The sequence below is a fragment of the Gobio gobio genome (assembly GCF_949357685.1).
Source record: "Gobio gobio genome assembly, chromosome: 2".
NCBI lineage: Eukaryota > Metazoa > Chordata > Actinopteri > Cypriniformes > Gobionidae > Gobio > Gobio gobio.
In genome coordinates, this window is record NC_137098.1 from 72,207,473 (window position 1) to 72,225,090 (window position 17,618).

The window sequence follows — 17,618 nt, forward strand, 5'->3', positions numbered from 1 at the left end:
ACTTTTTTTTTCCGGATAGCTCTGTCCATAATTTATTGCACTACCCTAATCCACTGCTATTCCTCATATTAGCCTAGCATATTATTGTATACCTCTATCTGTAAAATTCTGTTTATAGTAATAGCCATCTGTATATTGTATTCATAGTACATATTCACCTGTAAATTCTGTTTATAGTTATAGCCATCTGTATATTTATTCACTGTACATATTCACCTGTAAATTCAGTTCTGTTTATAGTAATAACGTCTCTCTATTTATACATATTTATACATATTCAGTACATATCCATGTCCTGCACTTACGCATCCATTGTATATCCTGCACTTGCTGCTATTGCACTTCTGGTTAGACCTAAACTGCATTTCGTTGCCTTGTACTTGTACTTGTGTAATGACAATAAAGTTGAATCTAATCTAATCTAATCTTAAGCCAGTCCATCTGCTTCCTGTTTATAGATGATATTTCAGATTTGATATATTTTTTTATTGCTTAAACCACCTCTACGGTACTAATAACACTCAGTTACACTTTCAAGTCAGTCGGGACTGTCCTGTACGACTTGGAGCAGAAAACACGAAAAAGTCCCTGTTCCAATCTATTTTGTGGCTGCCAAATAGTGTTTTTTTCGACTCCAAACAAGGTTGTAGGGCCAGCAAACTTTTCCGCCCGCTCTAGGGCAGTGGTGGAAAGAGTATTAAAAAATTTGACTTAACCCCTAGAGTTCGGCGATCGTGCCGGTGCAACCGCCTGAATTGTTTTTCTTATCAGTGCCAAAGAGACTCAAATAAATCTGTTGATTTTGATCATACATGTAAGTGTTATACATCATTACAATCTGTTAAGTATCTACTTTTATTTGTGTATACTCACAATAAAAACAAAATGTTGTGCTTTTCGTTGACCCCCGGTGGCATTCACCTAGTAAATAGAGTGTTCTATATGCATTCCACACGCCCCCAGTCAATGCCATTAAAAACATGAAGTTTCTACATCAGATTCACTGAACGTTCATTGCGTTTTGAGGATGGCACGCTACTCCAGTAAAGAGGCCCTTCAGATGATTCTGGACAGCGAAGAAGAATTCCCCGTTTCCTCAGAGGAAGATTGCAACTCAGATGACGAAAGGTTGGATTTTGAAGAGCGAATTGATCTTGCCGAGGATATAAGTTTGGAGTAAGTTGTTTAGTGTTATATAATCCTTTTTTTTCTGATAATCTATGAATTTTCAGACTATATTTTGCCTAGTTTGACTAGCTTTTGACAGTTTGCGGGAATGATGTTCACGATGTCGCTTACAAAAATTTGTGTAGTCCTATATATGCTCAAGTGTAAACGTACGAATGACAGAAGATGGATTCCTGGTAGGTAGGTAGGTTGGTACGTGCTGATCTGATGAAGATGGAATAATCTGTAATTGTTGTGACTCTGTGACAAATGTAGCTTGTTTGCGAATATCTGCTTAGATGATGGGATTTAGTGCAAATATATTTTAGCCTACAGTAAAAAAAAAAAAAAAAAAAAAGTAATAAATAAATAATGTTTTATAACCTGTGATACTTTTTTCAGGATTCATTGATGAATAATTTTACATTTTAATTAAAATAAAAAAATCAAACAAGTTGGGGTCAGTATGTTTTTCTTTCTTTTTTTAAAATAAATAAATACTTTTATTCAGCAAGGACGTGTGAAATTGATTTTTCAAAAAGTGATAGTAAAGACATATTGTTAGGAAAGATTTCTATTTTGAATAAATGCTGTTCTTTTTAACTTTTTATTTATCAATGAATCCTGAAAAATGTATCACAAGTTATAAAAAAATATTAAGCAGCACAACTGTTTCCAACAATAAATCAGCATATTAGAATGATTTCTGAAGGATCATGGGACACTGCAGTAATGATGAAAATTCAGCTTTGATCACAGGAAAAATATATTTTAAATTATATTACAATAGAAAACCATTATTTTAAACTTAATAATATTTCACAATTCTTTTTTTTCTGTTTTTGTTTTCTTTATTTTTGCTCAAATACATGCAGGCTTGATGAGATGAAGAGATTTCTTTCCAAAAATATATATAAAAAATAATACTCACAGTATTCCACCTATTTATGGGCCATTAGCCATTGGTGAATTGTCTTTTGTCTCCCCTGGTGTGAATCACATAAATATGCATGGTCATGAACACCACCATGCATACAGCAGGCTTAAATAATAAATAATTAAATTGTTGTTCCCTTACGAGAGTACTCTCGTATTGCGTTTTGCTAAAACGCTATGGGGGAATTCCTTTCCTCGAGATATTGAAGCAAATTTTTATCCAAAAATACCTTTTATACGCAGTGCAGCTGCACAACTCTCAGCAGGAAGCAGCTGCGTGCTGATTGGCTGTGCCGCTGCAACTGCAGCAACCTATAGCGAGACTGTGGGGCGGGACAGACCAATCAGTTCCTTCCAAATTTCCGCCACAAGGGGCAACAGAATTTGCATAGCCAAGGGTATATAAGACCCACTCTCGCAAGGTTAGTCAGATTAATTCTTCTTCAGCGACTTGCAATCGTTGAGCTCTGGATCGAAGCCCGCCGTCGACACGCACCCAGCGGAACACGCAGCCTGAGGACGTCGGATTCTCCGCCTTCAGCCTGCCTTCCAGTTGCGCCATCCGGCATTATATCCTTTTCAATACCTTACTGTGTTTACACATCCAAAAAGAGCCGAGACGTTGTTTTAAATGTCTCGTTCCTGCGCCTCGTGCAGAGGTTTTATCGCGGACGAGGATCGGCACATTCTGCGTGTCATGTCTCGGACGAGACCACACGCAGGCTGCACTCAACCAGGGCGGCTGCCCGGAGTGCGACGAGCTGACGCTGCAGACCCTTCGGGCTCGGCTCGCCAGCTTTGACTCGGATCCCGTCCCTTGCTCCCAGCCTCTCGAGCCACGGAAGAAAAGACGTCGCGACCAGAGGAGGAAGAGGATGACAGCCTTTCCCTTGCTGCATCCGGAAGCGGGTGGTCGGATGCCGCCTCGGAGCACGCCACTTCGACGCGGACGGCTAGCGGCGTTATAACCTCAGTCGACGCTGAGCTTATGCGTTTGCTCACCAAGGCCGTGGACGACCTCGGCATTGACTGGTCTCAGCCCGAGGAGCCCACGAGAAGCCGACTGGATGAGTGGTTTTTCGAGAACCGCCGTCAACCGCTCCCTTCTTCCCAGAAGTCCACGAGGAGCTAACAAAATCGTGGAAGGCGCCATTTTGTTCTCGCGCCAAATCCTCCTTTTCTCCAGCGCTCTCGGTAGTCGATGGCGCTCAGAAAAAAGGATACCAAGCCCTTCCTCCCCTCGAGGAAGCCGTCGCTGCACACCTTTGCCCGCCCTCCGCCAGAGAATGGCAGTCAAAGGCTGTGCACCCTTCCAAGGCCTGCCGCACTACGTCCAGCCTCGCCGGTCGGGCATTCGCCTCCGCCGGCCAGGCGGCGTCAGCGCTACACTCCATGGCGGTGCTTCAAGTCTTCCAGGCCAAACTCCTCCGTTCCCTGGATTAGTCTGTTCCTGACAACGAGGCTCTGAAGGATCTGCGCGGCGCCACTGACTTGGCCCTGCGCGCCACCAAGGCCAACGCTCAGGCGATCGGCAGATGTATGGCCAGCCTGATGGTGTTGGAGCGGCATTTGTGGCTTAACTTAACTGAGATGAAGGACGCGGACAAGACCGCTTTCCTGAGCCTCCGAAGCTGTCCTAGCCAGAGGTATGAAGAGAAGGCGGATAGTGCCCGCTTCGGCCGGTGCACCGCCTCGCTCTCTTCTAAAACGTTCCCCAGCTCCCTTCAAGGCGGCTGGGAACACCACATTCACAGCCAACGAGCCTGCAAGCAAGCGCGCTCGCCTGTACACAAACGCCGTTTTCACGGCGACCCATATGAGTCACAAAAAGAGCTTTTTCTCTGTAGGCAGTGTGCCAGCATTAAAGCATGTACCCCTACACTCAAGCACTCCCCCATGTTCCCCAGCCCCCTGCACTCAGGTGGCTGGAAACATTATTCTCACAGTCAACGAGCCCGCACTCAAACGCGCTCGCCTGTACACAAGCACCAATATTCTATGTCCCCCGGCCCCCTGCACTCAGGCGGTGGGAAACATTTCCCTCATAAGCGCCAACTTAGCGCAAAGTTATCAGGTCACCGAGTCCCTGTTACTCAGCGACTCGCCCCACAGATTAATTCAGCCCCTGGCTTCGAAGGCCGAGGCCTGGCGGGCCATTCCCGGCATTTCGAAATGGGTGTTGAACATAATAGAACGAGGTTACTCGCTACAGTTTGCTCGCAGACCACCGCGCTTTCGCGCCGTGGAAGAGACAACGGTGAGAAGCGACAAAAGTCACGTGCTTTGAACCGAGATATCAAAACTGTTAATAAAGGGAGCGGTAGAAGCCGTACACCCCTCACAGAGCGAGTCGGGCTTTTACAGCCGTTACTTCCTTGTACCAAAAAAGGACGGTGGTCTCAGACCCATCCTAGATCTCAGACATCTGAACAAAGCCCTTATGAAGCGCCCGTTCAGAATGTTGAGAATGAAACAAATCCTCGCGCACATTCGCCCGGGAGATTGGTTTTTCACTGTGGATCTAGAGGATGCCTATTTCCACATACAAATAGCCCCCCATCACAGGCCATTCTTGAGATTCGCCTTCGAGGGGAAAGTATACAAATACAAGGTGCTACCTTTTGGTCTATCTCTAGCTCCCCGCACGTTTACAAAGTGCATGGAAGCGGCGCTAACCCCGCTGAGGCTTCGGGGAATGAGCATTCTCAACTATCTCGATGACTGGCTCATAATAGCTCAGTCAGAGATACAGTTATTAAACCACAGATCTTGGCTTCTCAACTATTTACAATGCTTGGGACTCAGAATCAACGTGGCAAAGAGTTTATTGTCTCCCACACAGAAAGTTTCATTTCTGGGAACGGTATTGGACTCACTGCAGATGAGCGCGCGGCTGACATCACAGCGCGCGCTCTCTGTTCGGAACCGAGCGGTTTCCCTCAGGTCCGGTGCTCACATTCCTCTCAAACACTTTCAGAGGATGTTGGGTCTCATGGCCTCGGCGGCGGCAGTTCTCAGACTGGGTCTGTTGCACATGCGCCCCCTACAGCACTGGCTGAATCGCCATGTTCCAGCTCACGCATGGCTTTCGGGCCGATTACAAATCAAGGTAGACCACAGCTGTGTGTTAGCTCTGGTTCCTTGGAAAAATCCCGTCTGGTACAAGACGGGCGTGAGTTTGGGCACTGTTACGAAGTGGAAAGTTATCTCGACAGATGCATCCAACCTAGGTTGGGGAGCCCTTCACGAGGGCAGGCCGATCTCAGGTCTCTGGTCAGACTCGGAGAAGAGCCTTCATTTAAACTGTCTAGAGATGAAAGCGGTCACGATATCGCTAAGAGCTTTCCTTCCGTACATAAAACACCACCATGTCCTGAACGGACAGCAGGTCGGTGGTAGCCTATATAAATCGCCAAGGCGGTCTGAGATCTATCGATCTGCACTCAATGGCGGAAGAAGCCCTAATATGGGCAGAGCACAATCTGAGCTCGCTGAGAGCGACTCACGTGCCAGGCATTCTGAATTTGGGTCCGGACATGCTGTCCAGGGGCAAAGTGTCCCCTGCAGAGTGGCCTCTTCACCCAAATATAATTCAGACAATTTGGGGCAAGTTTGGAAAGGCAAAAGTGGATCTTTTCGCCTAACAAGACAATGCTCAATGCCGAATATATTTCTCCAAGCACGAAGATGCGTTGGCCCACGAATGGCCCAACCTTCCTCTTTATGCTTTTCCCCCATTCTCAATGTTACCTCAGGTCATAGAGAGGATCAGGGAGAGCAAATGCGCTGTGCTTTTAATAGCCCCGCTTTGGAGAAATCAACCTTGGTTCTCACTGCTGAGTCAGATGTCAGATACAGCTCCGTGGCCGATCCCGATGAGGAGAGACCTCCTCATGCAGGCGGAACGGCAGATCTGGCATCCCCGTCCCGATCTATGGGCGCTTCATGTTTGGCCCATCAACGGGTACATGAGAACCTTTCTGAAAGCGTATTGAATACTATTACTGAAGCTAGAGCCCCCACGACTAGGCGGTTCTATTCAGGCAAATGGTCAGTCTTTTCAGACTGGTGTAAAGCGCGAAGTCTGACCCTACATGATTGTGCAGTGTCAGAGGTGCTTACATTTTTACAAGAGCTTCTGGACGCGGGTCGCTCCCCCTCCACGCTCAAAGTTTATGTGGCTGCTATAGCAGCGTATCACATTCAAGTGAATGGACTGTCACTAGGAAAGAACGATCTCATTGTTCGTTTCCTTAAAGGGGCTAGAAGGCTTCACCCACCTTGCCCCCCTTCAGTCCCTATATGGGACCTGTCCACGGTCCTGGATGCCATGAAGAGCTCTGCATTTGAGCCTCTGCATTCAGTGAAATGCTTAAAGCTCCTGTCACTCCTGTCAGCGTTCCGCTGCTTACAGGCAAACTGAACAGCTCTTTGTATGCTTTGGCGGCCGCACCCGAGGGTGTGCGGTTACAAAGCAGACCTTGTCACGGTGGATAGTGGATGCTATTTCACTGGCTTATGAGTCTAAAGATTTCAGCTGCCCCTTAGGCATTAGAGCCCATTCTACCAGAGGCATGGCCTCTTCGTGGGCTTGGTCTACTGGCATTTCTCTGAATGATATCTGTGCGGCGGCAGGCTGGGCCTCCCCGTCCACTTTTATCAGATTCTATAATTTAGATGTTCCGGCTTTACAAGCTGGGCTTCTTGCTGTGTAAACAGATTTAACCCCTTAAGGCTCGATAAGTCCGGCCCGGGTTGAATATTGTATAAGTCATAAGCATATTCCTTATAAGGCTCGAATTATCTGGCCACTCATTATTCCTGACCCGACTATGTCTGGTCTATACTTATTATTGCACGGATATCGTGTGCATTCTGAATTATTGATATCATATTACGGGCCCACTTAGGTTGGCCTGGGTTTGGTGTCGTCGGCTTTAGAGCCGTTAAGCAAGCACAGCGTTTTGCATTGGTCCCCCATAGCGTTTTAGCAAAAGGCAATACGAGAGTACTCTTGTAAGGGAACGTTTCGGTTACTAACGTAACCTCGGTTCCCTAAGATGAGGGAACGAGTATTGCGTTTTGCTTGCCGTGCTTGCTCACTTGCTCAGGAGTCGCTTCAGTCGATTAACCTGACTAACCTTGCGAGAGTGGGTCTTATATACCCTTGGCTATACAAATTCTGTTGCCCCTTGTGGCGGGAATTTGGTAGGACCTGATTGGTCTGTCCCGCCCCACGGTCTCGCTATAGGTTGCTGCAGTTGCAGCGGCACAGCCAATCAGCACGCAGCTGCTTCCTGCTGAGAGTTGTGCAGCTGCACTGCGTATAAAAGGTATTTTTGGATAAAAAATTGCTTCAATATCTCGAGGAAAGGAATTCCCCCATAGCGTTTTAGCAAAACGCAATACTCGTTCCCTCATCTTAGGGAACGTCTCGGTTACGGATGTAACCCTCGCTCCCTGAGGAGGGAACGGAGACGTAACGTTAGTGACTAACGAATGGGAGTTTCGCTTAGAAGCCTATCATCTTCGAGCTTAGAGAAAACGGAATACGGAATTAACATACGTAACACCGCCTCACCGCGTGAGTATATAAGGAAGTACGTGGCAATATCGCATTATGATACCTGCTTGAGGAGCCAAGACTGAACTCCTGCGTTCCAGGTAGCACAGCTGATGTGGCAACGGGACGTTACGTCTCCGTTCCCTCCTCAGGGAACGAGGGTTACATCCGTAACCGAGACGTTCCCTTTCGTTCAGTCACTACGACGTAACGTTAGTGACTAACGAATGGGGGTCCCAATATAGTCCCGCCACTCAGCTGTCTTCCAGTGCCCTGCGTAAGTGTGAGTACCCTGTCGTAAGACTAGTATGGACGAAGACCTCCCACTTATCACAGGATTACCAAGGTACACTGGGAAGCATATCCCCGTGAGGGAATGCCAAGGATGCCTACCCGTGGGGAGGACTTAAGAGACACATATGACCCGGCTAGGGGCTGCATATGGAGATCTCTAGGGTACCAGCCGAAGGGGGATTTTTAACCCTAGGGTTGGCGGGGGACACGCCAAGGGAAGAAACCCGCTCACTGCGGAGACTTACGGTGAAATACTCGTGTGGGGGTCGCCAGAGGGGAACCATGCACACGGGGCACCTGGCCAGAGACGAGGGTCTGGGCTCGCTAGAGGGCAGACACACAGGTATCGGCGTAAGCAGTGCTGGAGGAGCTCAGGGCTCTCGGGGAGCTCACCTGAGGAAATATCGCACGTATCCAGTCCGTGGAGTGGAGTGGTGAGCAAGCGGGGGGCGAGTACATAGTCAGACACTGGCTCCACTCGGAGATAGTAGAATCTGGCGAATGTGTTGGGTGTCGCCCAGCCTGCAGCTCTGCAGATGTCTGCGAGGCGCCATGCGCTAGAGCCCAAGAGGAGGCCACACTCCGAGTGGAGTGTGCCCTCACACCAAGGGGACATGGTCGACCTTGCTGCTGGTAAGCCAAAACAACGGTGTCCACTATCCAGTGGGACAACCTTTGCTTTGAGAGAGCACTTCCCTTCCGCTCGCCACCATAACAGACAAAGAGCTGGTCTGAGGTCCTGAAACACTGCGTCATGTCTACGTAGGCGCGGAGGGTGCGTACTGGAAAGAGCAATGCCAAGGCTGGGTCTGCCTCCTCCAAAGGCAGCGCTTGCAGGTTCACTACCTGATCTCTGAAGGGAGTGGTAGGAACCTTGGGCACATTTCCAGGCCGGGGTCTCAGGATCACGTGAGAGTTAGCCGGCCCGAATTCCAGGCACGCTTCGTCAACCAAAAAAGCCTGCAGGTCCCCAACCCTCTTAAGAAAGGCCAATGCGGTCAGCAGAGCCGTCTTCATCGACAGGGACTTAATATCAACCGACCGCAAAGGCTCAAAGGGAGGCCTCTGCAGAGCACTTAGAACTACTGAGAGGTCCCAAGAGGGTACGAGAGGAGAGCGAGGAGGATTCAGTCTCCTCGCTCCCCTCAGGAACCTGATGATCAGGTCGTGCTGACTTACCTTTTGTTCTCCAAGAGATCGTGGTGGGCAGATATAGCGGCCACATAAACTTTGAGGGTGGAGGGAGACAGCCTTCGCTCCAGCCCCTCTTGGAGAAACTCAAGCACGGACCCGAACGGGCATTTCCAGGGGTCTTCTTGGCGGGAAGAGCACCAGGTGACGAAGAGGTTCCACTTCAACGCATAGGCATGCCGAGTGGACTCTGCCCTAGCGGAAGTGATGGTGGCGACCACCGTAGGTGGCAGGCCACTCAAACCTGCCGCGTCCCGTCTAGGAGCCACACGTGGAGGTTCCAGAGGTCGGGACGCGGGTGCCATAGGGTGCCCCGTCTCTGAGTAAGGAGGTCCGGACTCAGAGGAATAGGCCAGGGAGGGGCACCAGGTCCGGCCGTGCCAGTACGGGGCGACCAAAAGGACCTGCTCCTTGTCCTCCCTGATCTTGCACAGGAGTTGTGCGAGTAGGCTCACTGGGGGGAACGCATATTTGCGTAGGCCCCGCGGCCAGCTGTGCGCCAGTGCATCCGAGTCGAGCGTGCCCTCGGTCAGGGAATAAAACAGGCTGCAGTGGGAAGAGTCGTGGGAGGCAAACAGATCTACCTGTGCGTCGCCGAACTGTTCCCAAATCAGCTGGACCGTCTGGGGATGGAGTCTCCATTCTCCCGGGAGAGGCTGAAACCGCGAGAGCTCGTCGGCTGCGTGGTTCAGGACTCCCGGAATTTGGACAGCATGAAGGGACCTCAGGCGCTTCTGACTCCATAGGACGTGATGGCGGGCGAGTTGAGACATACGGCGGGAGCGTAGACCGCCCTGGTGGTTGATGTACGCTACTACGGCCGTGTTGTCTGTCCGGACAAGCACGTGTTGACCCTTCAGCAACGCTCGGAAGCGGTGCAGGGCGAACCGTACTGCTAGCAACTCGAGGCAATTGACATGCAGTAGGCGCTGGGGTCCTGTCCAGGAGCCCGCGGCTGCTTGTCCATTGCACATGGCACCCCAACCCGTGGTAGAGGCATCCGTCGATACGACAACATGCCTGGAAACTCGTTCTAAGGGAACACCTGCCCGTAGAAAGCTGAGGTTTGACCACGGGGTGAGCGTCTGTAGGCAGGGCCGGGTCACTTGAACCCGGAGCGTGCCAGACTGCCATGCCCATCTCGGGACTCGATCGCGAAGCCAGTGCAGAAGTGGTCTCATATGAAGCAATCCGAGCGGCGTTACCGCGGCTGCAGATGCCATATGCCCCAGGAGCCTCTGAAACAGTTTCAGTGGAACCGCACTCTTGCTCTCGATTTGACGGAGGCAAGTCAGCAGAGACTGCGCTCGCTCGCTCGAAAGCTGCGCGCACATGGCGACCGAGTCGATGTCCATACCGAGAAAAGAGATCCTCTGCGCGAGGCAGAGTTTGCTCTTCTCCCAGTTGACCCGAAGGCCCAGACGGGCTAGGTGTTGGAGCACCCGATCTCTGTTTCCGCAAACCTGCTCCCGAGAGTGGCCCAGTATGAGCCAGTCGTCGAGATAGTTCAGGATGCGAACCCCGTGCTGCCGAAGGGGCGCAAGGGCTGCCTCGGCAATCTTCGTAAAGACGCGAGGGGACAGAGATAGCCCGAATGGGAGGACCGCGTACTGATATGCCCGCCCCTCGAAAGCAAACCGTAGGAACGGTCTGTGTCGAGGAAGGATGGAGACATGAAAGTAGGCGTCCTTCAGGTCGATCGCTGCAAACCAATCGTGAGGACGAACGCATTTGAAAAGGCGTTTCGCAGTCAACATCTTGAACGGAAGCCGGTGAAGGGATCGGTTCAAGATGCGAAGGTCCAGGATTGGCCTTAACCCACCGGTTTTCTTGGGTACAATGAAGTAGGGGCTGTAGAACCCCGACTTCATTTCGGCTGGAGGGACAGGCTCGATCGCACCCTTCGCCAGCAGGGTGGCAATCTCCGCACGCATGACGGGGGCATGGGCCCCGGTCACGGTATAGCGGACTCCCCTGTAGCGGGGAGGAGCCTGCGCGAACTGAATCGCGTAGCCGCGCCTGACGGTCCGCGCGACCCAGCGGGACAGCCCCGGAAGCTGAAGCCATGCTTCCAGAGACTGCACCAACGGGTTCATACGGACGGCAGACGTACCCAGGGTGGGGCAGCGAGCCAGCGTTACCGGCCCGGACAGGGGAGGCTGTTGGGCGTCCCGGGGTCGGGGCACGGTTAATGGCTGCATCCTGACAGAGGAGACCAGGGAAGACGCACGGGGACTTCCGGGACCGCGTAATCTCCTCATGCACCCCGGGAGCGAAAGGCATTGGGGGCGGGGCCCAACAGCTGTCGGGTGCCGCCCCCAAAAACCAATCGCGCAACCACGAGCACCCACGACTGGGCGGAGTTCCACACCAGCGCGGGACTCGCGGCTGCCCGAGATAACATGGCTGTCAACTTTAGGTCGGATCAGGCAGTGCTGACACACCCGGAGGCGGAGCACAACCTAATCTTCATCCCCAAAGGACTCCAGCCCACCTTGGGATGCGGCGATCGACATCTCACTGCTATCCGGAGCGTGAACTGAACGAACGGGGCGTCAGAGACGGGCCGTTGATTCAGTCCAACACTCGCGGGAAGCGATGTGTAAGAGGGGGGCGTGGCCCGAGGAATGAACGTCGGGGTTCTTAATACCACAGCACCGCCCTCAGGTCACCCTGGCCACCAGCCAAAGTACCAAAGTACCAAAGTAATCTCACTCGTGGACGGTAGATTGGGGTGTGGCAGAGGGGACTCTCTCTCCTCACGGAGATCATTGAGTCTCGACCGCGACATCGCGATGGTCACGTTCCCGCAATGGAAACGTGACACATCCGCAAACACTGCCCGAACGTGCTGAAGCCCAAACACGCTGAGCAGTGAATGCGTCCATAGACAGCAGCGGAAATCGATCGCACCCGGAAGTGCACGGGCAAGCCGTCTTGAAAAAAACGTGCCACGCGCAAGCTCTTTTTGTGAGAGGAAAGCCTCGCAGTCGATGCCGAAGCGCCCAGGGAAACACACACCAGCTGTCAAACGGACCACTGCGCAGATCAGCAGGCAGGAAGTATGCGATCACTGGAACGCGCCGTTACACCAACACCGACTGGAAAGCTGCTCATCTCGAAGAAGCTGACAGAGTCTCAGAAGGCTGTAGGAGTGAAGAGGTAGGTTCTCTTGGCTCCGAAAGCAGAAACATAATGCGATATTGCCACGTACTTCCTTATATACTCACGCGGTGAGGCGGAGTTACGTATGCAAATTCCGCATGCCCCATGGCATTGGCACGCCATTGGCCGTTTTATCTAAGCTCGAAGATGATAGGCTTCTAAGCGAAACCCCCATTCGTTAGTCACTAACGTTACGTCGTAGTGACTGAACGAAAGGGAACCGAGGTTACGTTAGTAACCGAAACGTTCGTGAATGAGTTGTCAAAATGATTATTATACCATTCTGTAGTAAAAATACTAACCCTCAAGATTGATAACTCAAAAGTCTTGAGAACAACTAATCAGTATGTGTTTTATGGCCTTATTGCGGTGACATTCTTTTTTTCTTTTTTTTACTTAGAAACAACACATAATCATTATTTTCTTAAAAAATGCAAACATGTACATCCACTTTGCTCACATATTATTGTAGTAGAGTGTGTGCTGAATGCAGCAAAAGTACATGTTGGTCAATATGCTATAAGTAGCTTACATAAGCACAAATGTCAGGCCATTTCAAAACAACTCAAGGGCCCCAAAACACTACAGTCCTCTAGGGGTTAAAAGGGGGAGGAGACTGAAAGAAACTCTGGGTTTACCAAAGAAAACCAGCTCCTGACCAGGTTAGGTTCACAGTATAAGTTACCTCTCTTTCAGAAATGAGCTTGACTTACCCTGCTTTCTCGAGTTTGACATACCTCTCATTATGAATCGGAAAACGCAGAGTTTCCCTCATTTCAGGGTTAACATATACTCAGAGTTTTAACTTAAACTCCTTTCTAATATGGGCCCAGCTCTGTTCACTGCATGAAAAGTGGGATTTTCGACCCCGTAAACGCCTGTATACTCCCGGAAATCTCCCTAATCTTCGGCAGTTTTCGACAATTTAGATCCAGCGAACGTCGCGTTTGTCTGTGCCACAAATTGTCGTAAACGAACCATGACGTAGGTGGAGAGCCCCCCCGCTGAGAGAGCCCGCAGAGGTGCGACGCCTCTAATTTGCATATGAATAGCAGCGAAACCAGAGAGTCAACGGCCAGACTTGAATTTACTCACTCACTATTGGCTGAAGCCACTACATTTAAAAAAGAAAAATCCCTCGTGATTGGTTGGCAGATCACTGCAAACCAATCATTATTGGTCCCCCTGGCTCATTATAAATGTAAACCCCAATAATAATAATAAATATATAATTTATGTTGTAATAATTTGTTTTATATTAATGTTATTGTGCTATGAAGTATTCATACCATCAAGGAATATATGGGAAAAGTATACGGACCGTGCCGTTTATTCAAACAAGGGGCTTCATTTATAAGCATACAGCTGTTCATTCAAAGAAAGGGCTTAATTTATAAAACACAGCGGTTTACTCAAAGAAAGAGCTTTATTGTTAAACACACAACTATGTACAGTGCAGCAGTAATGTCTCATAATGTAATGTAAAGTTCGGCGAGCTCCAGGCTGCGAGAGGGCGGTGGCCGCACAATCCATCCAGACACCCTGTCAACAAAGCCGTCTTCCTCGTCAGACATGAGTTCAATGGTCGCGGACTTCCAAACGTCCACCTCATCCAGCACACTCTCACTTCCAGCAACTGTAATACAATCCATAAAGACAATAAGCAACCTGAAAAATACTCACATTGACAAAAAACGGATCTAATATAATAAATCTTACCCTTTTTCTTCTTGATCGACTCTGAGCTAAACTTCGCAGTTTCCGCCTGCGATGTAAGTTCAGGTTGTTTGTATCTGAAGCTCCGGCGTGTCGATTCATAATACGTCTTACAGGCAGCTGGAAAACAATTACATGAGACTGGTATTAATAAAAACAGTCACGGTAAAATTAAACAAGGAATGAGAAAAACAGAAGTTATACTTAAGTTACACACAATGTCGTCTTGATCAGCAGTTAAATCTGGACTCGCGGAAATCGCTCCAAGCAGATAAGAGCTCACGGTTTCGTTATGAGGCGAGGATAGTCTGTGGAAACAAAATGTGCAGTTTTAAGCTCGGATCTATTAACGCATCCATTTCCTTATACAGCTGAATAAAAGCATATTATTTAAAGGTGAACTATGTAGGATTTTTGCAGTAAAACATCCAGAAACCACTAGGCCAGTGTTATATATTTTGTTCAGTTGAGTACTTAGAATATCCCAAATGTTTCCAACTATTTGTAAATCGTGAGAAAATTGCTATTTTAACCAAGGAGCCGGGACGTGTGAGCTATGCGTATGAGGGAGTCGCCTGTCGATTGCGTCATATCTGCGTCACCCTCGGTCTCCGGTTTTATTCAGTGAAACACTTTACTCTCACTGCAGTGTGAAAAAGTGTCATAGCAGCCGCCGAGCGAACGTCATAACTTCCTTTTCAACACACTCAGATATATCTAATACGATAAACAGAGCTGCGTTATCTCACACTCAGCACTGGAGAAGAGGAAGTGCCGCCGGCAACCGTGTCATAATAAAAGTCCCGCCAGCGACTATGCCATAATAACAGTCCCGCTCTTCAATCGCTCCTGCGGCCTTGCTCAGCTCCACAACACTCGGTCCTGCTCTGCTTCACTACAGTAATGTTAATAATCGCATCCATGAACATGATTTCTGCCCGAGTCCTATCCTGACTGTTTCCCACCGGCTGTGAGGTGAAAACCACATGTCTCGAGATTCTGCGCTCAAACGTGGCGTCATCAAACTACGCCTTTGTTTTGAACAGGCGACCTCTAGTGGACGGAAAAGTTACATAGTGTAGCTTTAAATCGTAACGTTACATTACCCATGCTGTGGTTCATAGCGCCTGCAGTTTGCCTCAGAGTTGTGAAGACGAAGACAGCCTCCTGAAAATGAGTCCAAAAAGTTTGTCGCGTCCATGCAGAGATTGAGTTGAAGACGGTGTCCTGTCATTGTTGATCGCGAAAAAGGAAAGCAGCAAAAAACATAGGAAATGTAAAAAAACAAAAAAGCTTAAATCTCGTCTTCTACGCGTCATGGCCATGACCTCGACCTCGCACGTCATTGGACTAGGGCTCTAATATGGAACGCGCCCGGGGCCAAATCTCTTTATACGAAACGCGTGACTTAAGACCGTTTCAACACGCCCTGTTTTCCGCGTCAACTGTTAGAATAATGATGAAATTAATTATTTTATTCCCAATATATATACAGGAATAAGGCCTGATGTAAGGAGGTCTTACTCCCAATGTGTAACCAAGGATGATGCCAAATGTAGAGAGGCCTATGTTAACCACACAATATGTTATGCATGGTTTTATGATGAAAGAAATATATAGAAAAAGAAAGATATAGTGGAGGTTTTATAGGGAACCTTTATGATAGACTTTATAAGAGTCTCATAGAAAAATATAGTGGAGGTTTTATAGAGAACCTTTATGTTTGACTTTATAAGAGTCACAAGAAGAATAGAAATAGCAAAGTGAAGTGAAGAGTTGTTTATATGGCCGAGAAACTTTTATAAGAAGTTTTTATTTTTACAACTTTTATGTATAAGCTGTTTATAAGGCCGAAAAACCTAAAGGAGGTTTTTCTTATACAACTTTCATAGATGACTTTGTAAGCATGGAAAAACATGACAACATGATATTGTAAAAATGTTTTACTTTGGTTCATAGCAAGAATACAGACACATGGTTTTGTAGAAATGTTTTATTTGGTTTTATAGTAATGACACGGAAGCAAAGACTTTTGTAAAAGTGTTTTATTTGGTTTTATAGTAAAGACACAGAGACAAATACTTTGTAAAAATGTTTTAACCCTAACCCTAACCCTAACCCTAACCCACGCTGAGACATGTTTTAGGCAATCTGCTTTATTAAGAAGATGAAGAAAGACACTGAGTCATATGTACGAAAAATCATTTATTCATGTAAAAGACAAACATATGAAATGTTCTTTGTATTAGCATGCATGCATGAAGAGAAGTATTGAACGAAGCAAGTTTTACCTCGAGCTGATGTCTTGCAGACGAGACGAAGAAGGAGGTCAAGGATCCAAGCAAGAAGAAAAAGAAGGAGGAGAAAATATAGGGCATTATATACTAAAATGTTGAAGGAATTTAGGGAGTTGACAGTGGTCCAAAATCTTGGATTGGATAACCTATGCCTATGTAATTGAATATGTAATGAAGAGGTGTGATAATGAAATGATATATAAGGTATTGGTCTCTGTATGGAATTCAGAAGCTGAGGCGACATGCTGCTTCTCCATTGCTTGATGATCCGAGCCTGACATCTGCTGGTGAATCTTATGAACTGCCGCTTTTGTTACTTAAGACTTTTTCTTTTTGTAAACTTTTATTTGATTGTATGTAAAACTTTTTGTTAAAAGAAAAATAAATCTACTTATAATTGATTTATAAAAGAAACCGTTTGCCACGTCTCTGCTTTCTAAACGAGTTGATCTGAACCAGACACGGAGGGGGTCTGTTCTCCTAGAGTGTGAGTATAAACTTATATTTATGATCTAGTTGAGGATTTGACCTGCTTTACCTAGCCTGAGGTTGTAAACTAAAAATAGGTAGAAGGTGTGTGGGATCTAGATAGATTGTACACCGAATAACACAACGCAGCAATTTTTTACGTGTTTCTTTTGTATGTGTAGACACGCACATTCTGGTCGTGTAACAGGCATACACACACAGTCGACGCACAGTTTTAACATGTTAAGAAGACACATTTGAACGTGTTTCTTAACGCGCACATTCTGTACATGTCGAAGTGTAATTTTTTTTTTTTAAAGCAGACTTACCTTTAGATGTAGCCTAGGCTATGTATATTAATATAAGATATTAATTAATTGCTTAACTGACTACTGTGCTAGAGTAAAGTAGCCTAATGTTGCAATGTATATTAAGTAAATGCTTAATATTATACAATTATTATAATTTATCTATATGGGTTATTGTTTGTTTTTTAAAGTTAGGCTATATATAATTTCTAAAAGTATATATAGGCTAATTTACACAGCACATATTTATAACTGAAAACACACACACACACAACTTTATTCACTTTCACATAATAATGTTTTTGTAATTTGGTGTTTAGTTTGTTGTATAGTTTGTTTGTACTGTTCTGTCTCTGTTTTGTTTCCAGGAACATCTGATGAGTGCTATAATAAAATGACTTCATTATATAAAATATGTTTTGATATTAATTTTATTTATATTATTAATATTTTATTTACCCATAAACGTGTCTTTAGGAAGCCATAAGTTATAGAGACAAGAATGACTTTTGC